The sequence below is a fragment of the Cyprinus carpio genome, chromosome A3, assembly GCF_018340385.1.
Source record: "Cyprinus carpio isolate SPL01 chromosome A3, ASM1834038v1, whole genome shotgun sequence".
NCBI lineage: Eukaryota > Metazoa > Chordata > Actinopteri > Cypriniformes > Cyprinidae > Cyprinus > Cyprinus carpio.
The window spans coordinates 8,718,973-8,725,751 of NC_056574.1; the positions used below are offsets into that span (position 1 = coordinate 8,718,973).

The 6,779-nt window shown below is 30.6% G+C and overlaps 1 long non-coding RNA gene across 1 annotated transcript; it reads right to left on the bottom strand.

The window, feature by feature from the left end:
• Positions 1-332: 332 nt before the first annotated feature.
• Positions 333-1,680, bottom strand: LOC122135991. The gene is made up of 3 exons (XR_006153842.1): positions 1,336-1,680; positions 1,200-1,241; positions 333-1,073 (listed from the first exon to the last, which is right to left on the bottom strand). It is a non-coding gene; the product is annotated as an uncharacterized LOC122135991 (long non-coding RNA).
• Between the last annotated feature and the right edge of the window lie 5,099 nt (positions 1,681-6,779).

A 6,779-nucleotide genomic window follows, 5' to 3' on the forward strand; every position in this document is an offset into this window, starting at 1 on the left:
AATACAAATGTACACTGAACAAATTGTGTTGGATCAACTTAAATTACGTCAACTTCTTACATGTAATTGATTTACTTCTCAACTGAAAAAAAAAAAATAATAATTTTTATAGTCAACTGGAACTAAAAATTCACTTTCAACCAAATATATTTTTTACATGATTATACATCATATTATCAGTATAAATTTATTTGGATTGATTCTGTTTTTTTTTTTTTTTTACCTATTTTTAAATCAAATATCCAGATAAATACAAATCTACATTGTACATATTAAGCAATTTCTTCACCTTCAGAATATGATTTTACTGTTAAATGAATTACTGAATTTACACTCTTGAGAGTCAAACATATTTAAATGTTCATTACATCACATTGAAATCTTCAACACTCATTGACAATCTCCACTTTTGGAATTTGAGGAAGAATTTACAACAGTTAATAGTGAAAACTGCTTTAAAACGTAAAAGCATAACATTCCAGAATAGAACGTTCATCCAAGAAATGTTACATCCATGTGCCACTGAAAAAAAGCCACTCACATTCCAGATGGACTTGTATTAAACTTTAGAAAAAAAAAAGAAAAAAAAAAGAAGGACAGTTTCTCACATTTGGACAAATTTGAAAAATACATTCGATTGCAAGGTCAACATTGTAAACTTCTTACAGATTTCAATACATTTTACAACAATTCTGATATTTGGTGCTTTTTTAAAACATCAATTCCCAGAAAAACATCATCTGTAGCTTCATTTTTCAAGGAAATCATCATCATAATTGTCATTTACTTCCCCTCTTTTAGATCTAATCCATCAGACTTTGGTTATCTTCAAAACACAAATTAAGATATTTCATAATGAAACCTGAAAGCTGTCCTTCCCTCCGGTGACAGTCCATGTGACCAAAAGTTAGAGGATCCAGAAAGGTCATGAAGGTCGAGTGCGACAGTTGCACCGCTCCGTCCGCGTCCGGTGCAGACACGGTGAAAGTCTTATGGGTTTGGAACGACTTGAGGGTGAGAAAACCACAGATTTTTCATTTTTTCACAACTAAGTCTCAAGTCTCTGTGTCCATCTATAGAAACAAAAAAAGAAGAAGATAAAAGTTTCTTTTTTTTTTATCAATACCTTAAATAACAACAGCACAGTTGTCATTAAATCATCTCATGCACTTCATGATAATTATATTAAAGAACCTTACCTCAAGCATGTATGTGTTTCTTTGGTATTGGCTGGTATGTGTCTGTAATATTATTGTTCAGATGGAAAAATCTCTTAGACATAATTGAAAAAGTACAGCAGATATAAACTGGCCTTAAGAAAAAATCAGCACTTACAGTGGTCCTGTGACTCGATTACATCTCCAAACTGTTGGGAAAAAAATTAAAAACGCATCTTTCCTAAAAAAGACAATGACATCATCATCATCTGGATTAAAGGAAAATAAAAGCATATTCAAGCAAACAGTAATAAAAATGAACATTTCGAGCAAGCAGCAGGAGTCAGGATCAGTAAATGCAACAGAACAAAGATACAAATGAGCTTAACAGTAATGAGAAATACTACTGAATAATCTAAACAAGTGTTAAAAAAAAGAAATCTCTTTCGGTGATTAATTAAACAGATGTATTTTTCTTTTGTTGTTTGATTAATGACAGGGACAGCAGGATAGCGCTTTAACTTTAAAAACTGAATTCATGGATCCAGTATACTGACTCAAATCTAATTTACTCCCAAAAAGTTTACATTCTCTTAAGTCTTAAGTTACTGTGTTATGTTAAAGCTTTGTGACATATACATTTCTCTTAAGTCATAAGTTACTGTTAAAGCTCGTTAAGTCAGACATTTTCACGCGCGGGTCTCGTGCGCGAGCACAGAAAGCCGCAGATGTATTTTTCTTTTGTTGTTTGATTAATGACAGGGACTGCTTTTATAAATATCAAGCTCTGTCATTTTTCACTGATTCATGTTTCTTTGATCACTCCGTCAAATGAAAGATGCGCGGGTGTATGTACATGTGACAAACACACACCATTAAACAGTTAACTTAGTCGAAATCATCATATACATATGTATCAACTGTAGTAACAGTAATTTAAAGCTTATTTCTATAATTACTCAGCGATATTGTGGAACTGTGTGTCAGCCGCAGTCTGGACGCGAGGAAAACAAGATGGCCGTCGATCAGAAAACTCTCAAACCCAACTCGATGACGTCAGCGGTCACGTGGTTTTCACAGACCGCAAAATTATTGATTTGATGTGAAGCAAATAGTTTAAATTAAACCAACAAAACTTAGATTTACTTCCAATTAAGTAAATAATTTACTTTAGCTCAATGACAAGACAGAAGAGTAAATTAAGTCGGATCAAGTATAAAATGTGCTTTAGAGTAATGACAAGGCAGTTGCACTTTTTGAGTGTAAATAAAGAGAAAAAATAATATATAATTTTTTTGATGGTTTATAATTTTACCCAGTGATAGTTTCTATACTAGGCTTTAAAAATGATCATAAATGAGCTCAATAATGAATTTAGAGAAATTAAGCAGAGCTAATTTAAATCTCCTCCTTGCAGATCTGTAATATTTTCATAGTAATAACTGCACTTTTTGTACTTGCACGTTTATTAACTATTTCCCCTTTATATGATTAAATGGTGTGTATTAATTTGATGTTTAGGTAGAGACTCACATACTGAGCACATAATAAAATATTTTTATATAAAGGTGCTGAATGAAAGATGTTACAGTGGTGCATTCACATCAGGCATTACACTCAGAGATGTGTGAACTCTGTCAGAAAGGATGATGATCACTGATTAGCTTCAGAAGACTTGGACTACAGAACTTGAGTTGTGTGGTCTACTGTTACGACACTTATTTAATCCTGAAAATGATGGTTGAACACTCAGAGGAGAAGGAGAGTAGTATTTATTACACAAACAATATTTCTACTAATAATAACTACTCAATAAGAAAAACTACAAAAGGACTACAAACAGAACAGGAAACAGGAACAAAACAGGGCAGAATGTAACCCAAAAGTCCAAATAACAAAAACACAAGGTGCACAAAACCGGGTTTATGTATTAGTCCTTTTAGGAGCTTGACACTCAAAATCAATTTTGTTCAGAGAAGCTCAAACATAAAAATAACTGAAGATTTTAAACTGGGTTGGAAAGACACAGAAATTCAATGAAATACAAAATCAATGAGAAATCAAGTTAATAATAATAAAATGAAAATTAAGAACATTTATCAACCAACAGCAAACAGTGTTAAAGGAGGAACAGTTAACTGCACGGTGAGCTCTTCATGATGCTTTTCATTCATCATCTGCTCCAGATCAAAACATTATTCATCATAAAGTAAAGCCTCTATCTTATTAAGAAATTCATATGTATATATATAGACATTATTTATTTATTTAAAAAAAAAAAGTAATTTCAGACATTTAAAGAAAAAAAGTCTTAAAATCAAAACATTTTAAGATCACAGAAAACATAAAATCACCCTTGTGTGGCCATATTTTTGACTGGAAGTGCAAATAATATTTAATATTTATTGCTGTTACACTTTTTAAATTGTATTTTGGTTTATTTCAGTGGATGATGTAAATTCAGTCACTGATCTCATTAGTAATCATCACAGATAATCAGTGGAGTGGGGTTTGTATTATAATACCCCAAACTAACAAATGGATAGAGTTTCTCATTAAAAGACTGATTAGTGAAAGAGTAGATATGAGACATGGACTCCACGTCACAAAAGGAGACGAGACCCTTCTCATAATCCACAAACACACCGACCCTCTGAGGATTCACACTCAGAGAAAGAGATACACGTGGAGACTCATGAGCCCAATACTTCCCATTTTCCAGACACACAGTCCAGTATCCATTCTCAGGACTCAGACTGATCGACTCCGTCCTGTTAACAGATTCTCTGGTCACTCCTAAATCCCACTGAGTTTGTCTCTTCACCTGAACCTCAAAGTAGAAACACCCTGAGTAGAATCCATCCTTCCCAAGAACACCAAGACATTTATCAAATCTGTCTTTTCCTCCATACACTTTTGTTCTCTGTTTTTCATTTCTCACTTGTTTCCCATCATCAGACACGATGAGACATGGATGAGCCGTATCAGCATTCAGAATCACATTCACTGTGGAAAATACAGAAAAATTTGCTTTACAGATGAATATATCATGAAATAAAGACAATTACTTATTTTTATAAGAATCATGAGAACTTTACAAGACAAACAAAAATAAAGATACATTTATCATTTAATACATTATATTACAAACAATAATGTTCATAATTTTCACATCGTATCTATTACTGATAGACTGAAATGTTCTGATTTTTCCTGCTTCACTTCATGTGCTTTTAGTTTGATGTCTGAGATTCATTTTGTTGTTCATTTTTGAATCCTTGTGTTGATTTTTTTGTCTTGCTTTTATTTAGTAATGTAAAATAAATAATTATTATAAATAATGTATATTAAAATAAATAATTATGCCATGAAAAATGCCTTTAATTAAAATAAACAATTATGCCTTTTACTCAATCTTGTGTGTTCTTGAATGTGTGAGAGCTAAAAACAGAAAGTATGAAGTTATGAAGGCTTCATCTTTAGATCAATAATGAAATCATCACTTGAAGACCAACAAAACCCAAGAAGACTTTATACAGTTTATATATCTTATAATAAAATACAATGAATTGAATACACATATGAATGCACAGCATGTTGATTCATTGTTTTGCAGAATAATTCAAAGTTAATGAATTTATATTTTAATTAAGCCATATAAAACAAATTCACCTTTATGTATGATTTTCTTCAGACGTTGTGAAAGTTGATCACGTTCTAAAGAAAATTCAGAAAAAGATGAGAAAAGAACATTAAAATTCTGTCATGTTTATTACTCTGACAAACAAGTAATGTTCATGTAGATGTGTTTATAGTGTGTGTTAACATCACAGGAGTGTGTATCAGGGGTCTGTGTGTATCATGAAGCTGGTTTAGCTGACAGGTGAATTTTTCACAAATTTTTAAACATTTTTAAAGAAAAAAATAATAATCTGGATTTTATTAATGATTATTATAATTATCTTATATGATTTATATAACTATTATACCCTTAATCCATTCCCACTTTAGCCATTTTAGTTCATTAATTATGAAGCTTTTATTTTAAATGTATACATATAATTAAATATATACAGATGAGGTAACACTTTATAATAACTTTCATTAATAAATCATTAACAATCATTGTATAATGCTAACAGATCATTATTAATATATATTCACATATCTAGAAATATGAGATAATGTGCTTGTTAATGTTTACTAATGTACTTATTAAAAGTTACCTAATGATTAACAGATTATTATTTAATGTAAATCAAAATGTTTACAAATTTCATTAAACTTCAGTTCATATGATCATGCACTTTTTAAAAATCTACCAGTAATTTTAAGAAATTATGATTACAAGCTTATTTGTTACTGTACTTGTGAATACTAACAAATGTCATTAAACTTCAGTTCATATTACCTAATGCTCTTTTTTACATTTACAAATGTTGTGAAAAAATGAGTTTAATCAGTCATTTTTAACTCTTTATTATTCACTGAACTATTCATGTTATCATATTATTCATTAACTCATAATCACAGTCTGTAAAGTTCATATATTTGGTCTATGTTTATTGTGTAGACTTCTATTTACACATCTTAAATCATTTATTAATTATTTGTTCATGTTTTTACTGTTTATAAATGTTTATAAACGTATAATAATTGTTCAGTACCTTTAGGGGAAGTCATGGCCTAGTGGTTAGAGAGTTTGACTCCTAAACCTAAGGTTGTGGGTTCGAGTCTCGGGCTGGCAATACCATATATATGAAGAGTTCAGATTTATGGAAGTATAAAACAATACTGTATAAAAATGTAAAAAAAAAGCACATACCATATATATGAAGAGTTCAGATGCAAAAGCCATCCAAAATTGTCATTTTTCTCTGGTTCCTATGTTTATTTTCAGTTATTTTACTTTAATAGCAAAGAAAAGAACCTATTCATTGCCATTAAAAGAAAGAGAGAAACAAGACACACACAAGAACTACAACTGACTTCAGCCACAGCTTTAGATGAAATCAATTAAAGATTTAAACAAATCAACAAACAGCTTTACCAGCTTCACTCATTACTAACCAGAATGACTTTATTTCTGTCAGATGTCTACAGAAGAGCTTATTGAGAGTTACAGCGATTTAGGTGATGATGTTTTATTGTGTTGTTTGACGTTACCATTGTAGAGATCAGTGTTTGCTTTAGTTGGGCTCCTGACCCGTGACTTTTAAACATTAGCTTTTGTTTGATTGCTGTAACTGTGTCTTTAAGATGCATCTGTTATAAAAAACAACTGTTGTGATTGGTCAGGTGATGCTGACTGTTTCTAATAGCTAAAATCTATAAGACTAACTTATAATTTACTGAATTAATTTGGAGTCTAGTTGTTTAAATGGATTATATATAATTCTCTTGAGATTTACAGTACATGGATGAACAGAAATGTGACAACCAGAAAATAAGAACTTTTCTTTAATTCTTACTGTTCTTGTATTTTTGCTTTTGTTTTTGTCTTGAATTTTAGTAGCATGTTTTGTGATGTTCAGAGTTGATATGTTTATTTATTTTTTGAATTGTCGGATTTTTTGTTTTTTTTTTGCTGATTCTTGAGTCTAAATTACAACAAAGTTTTTT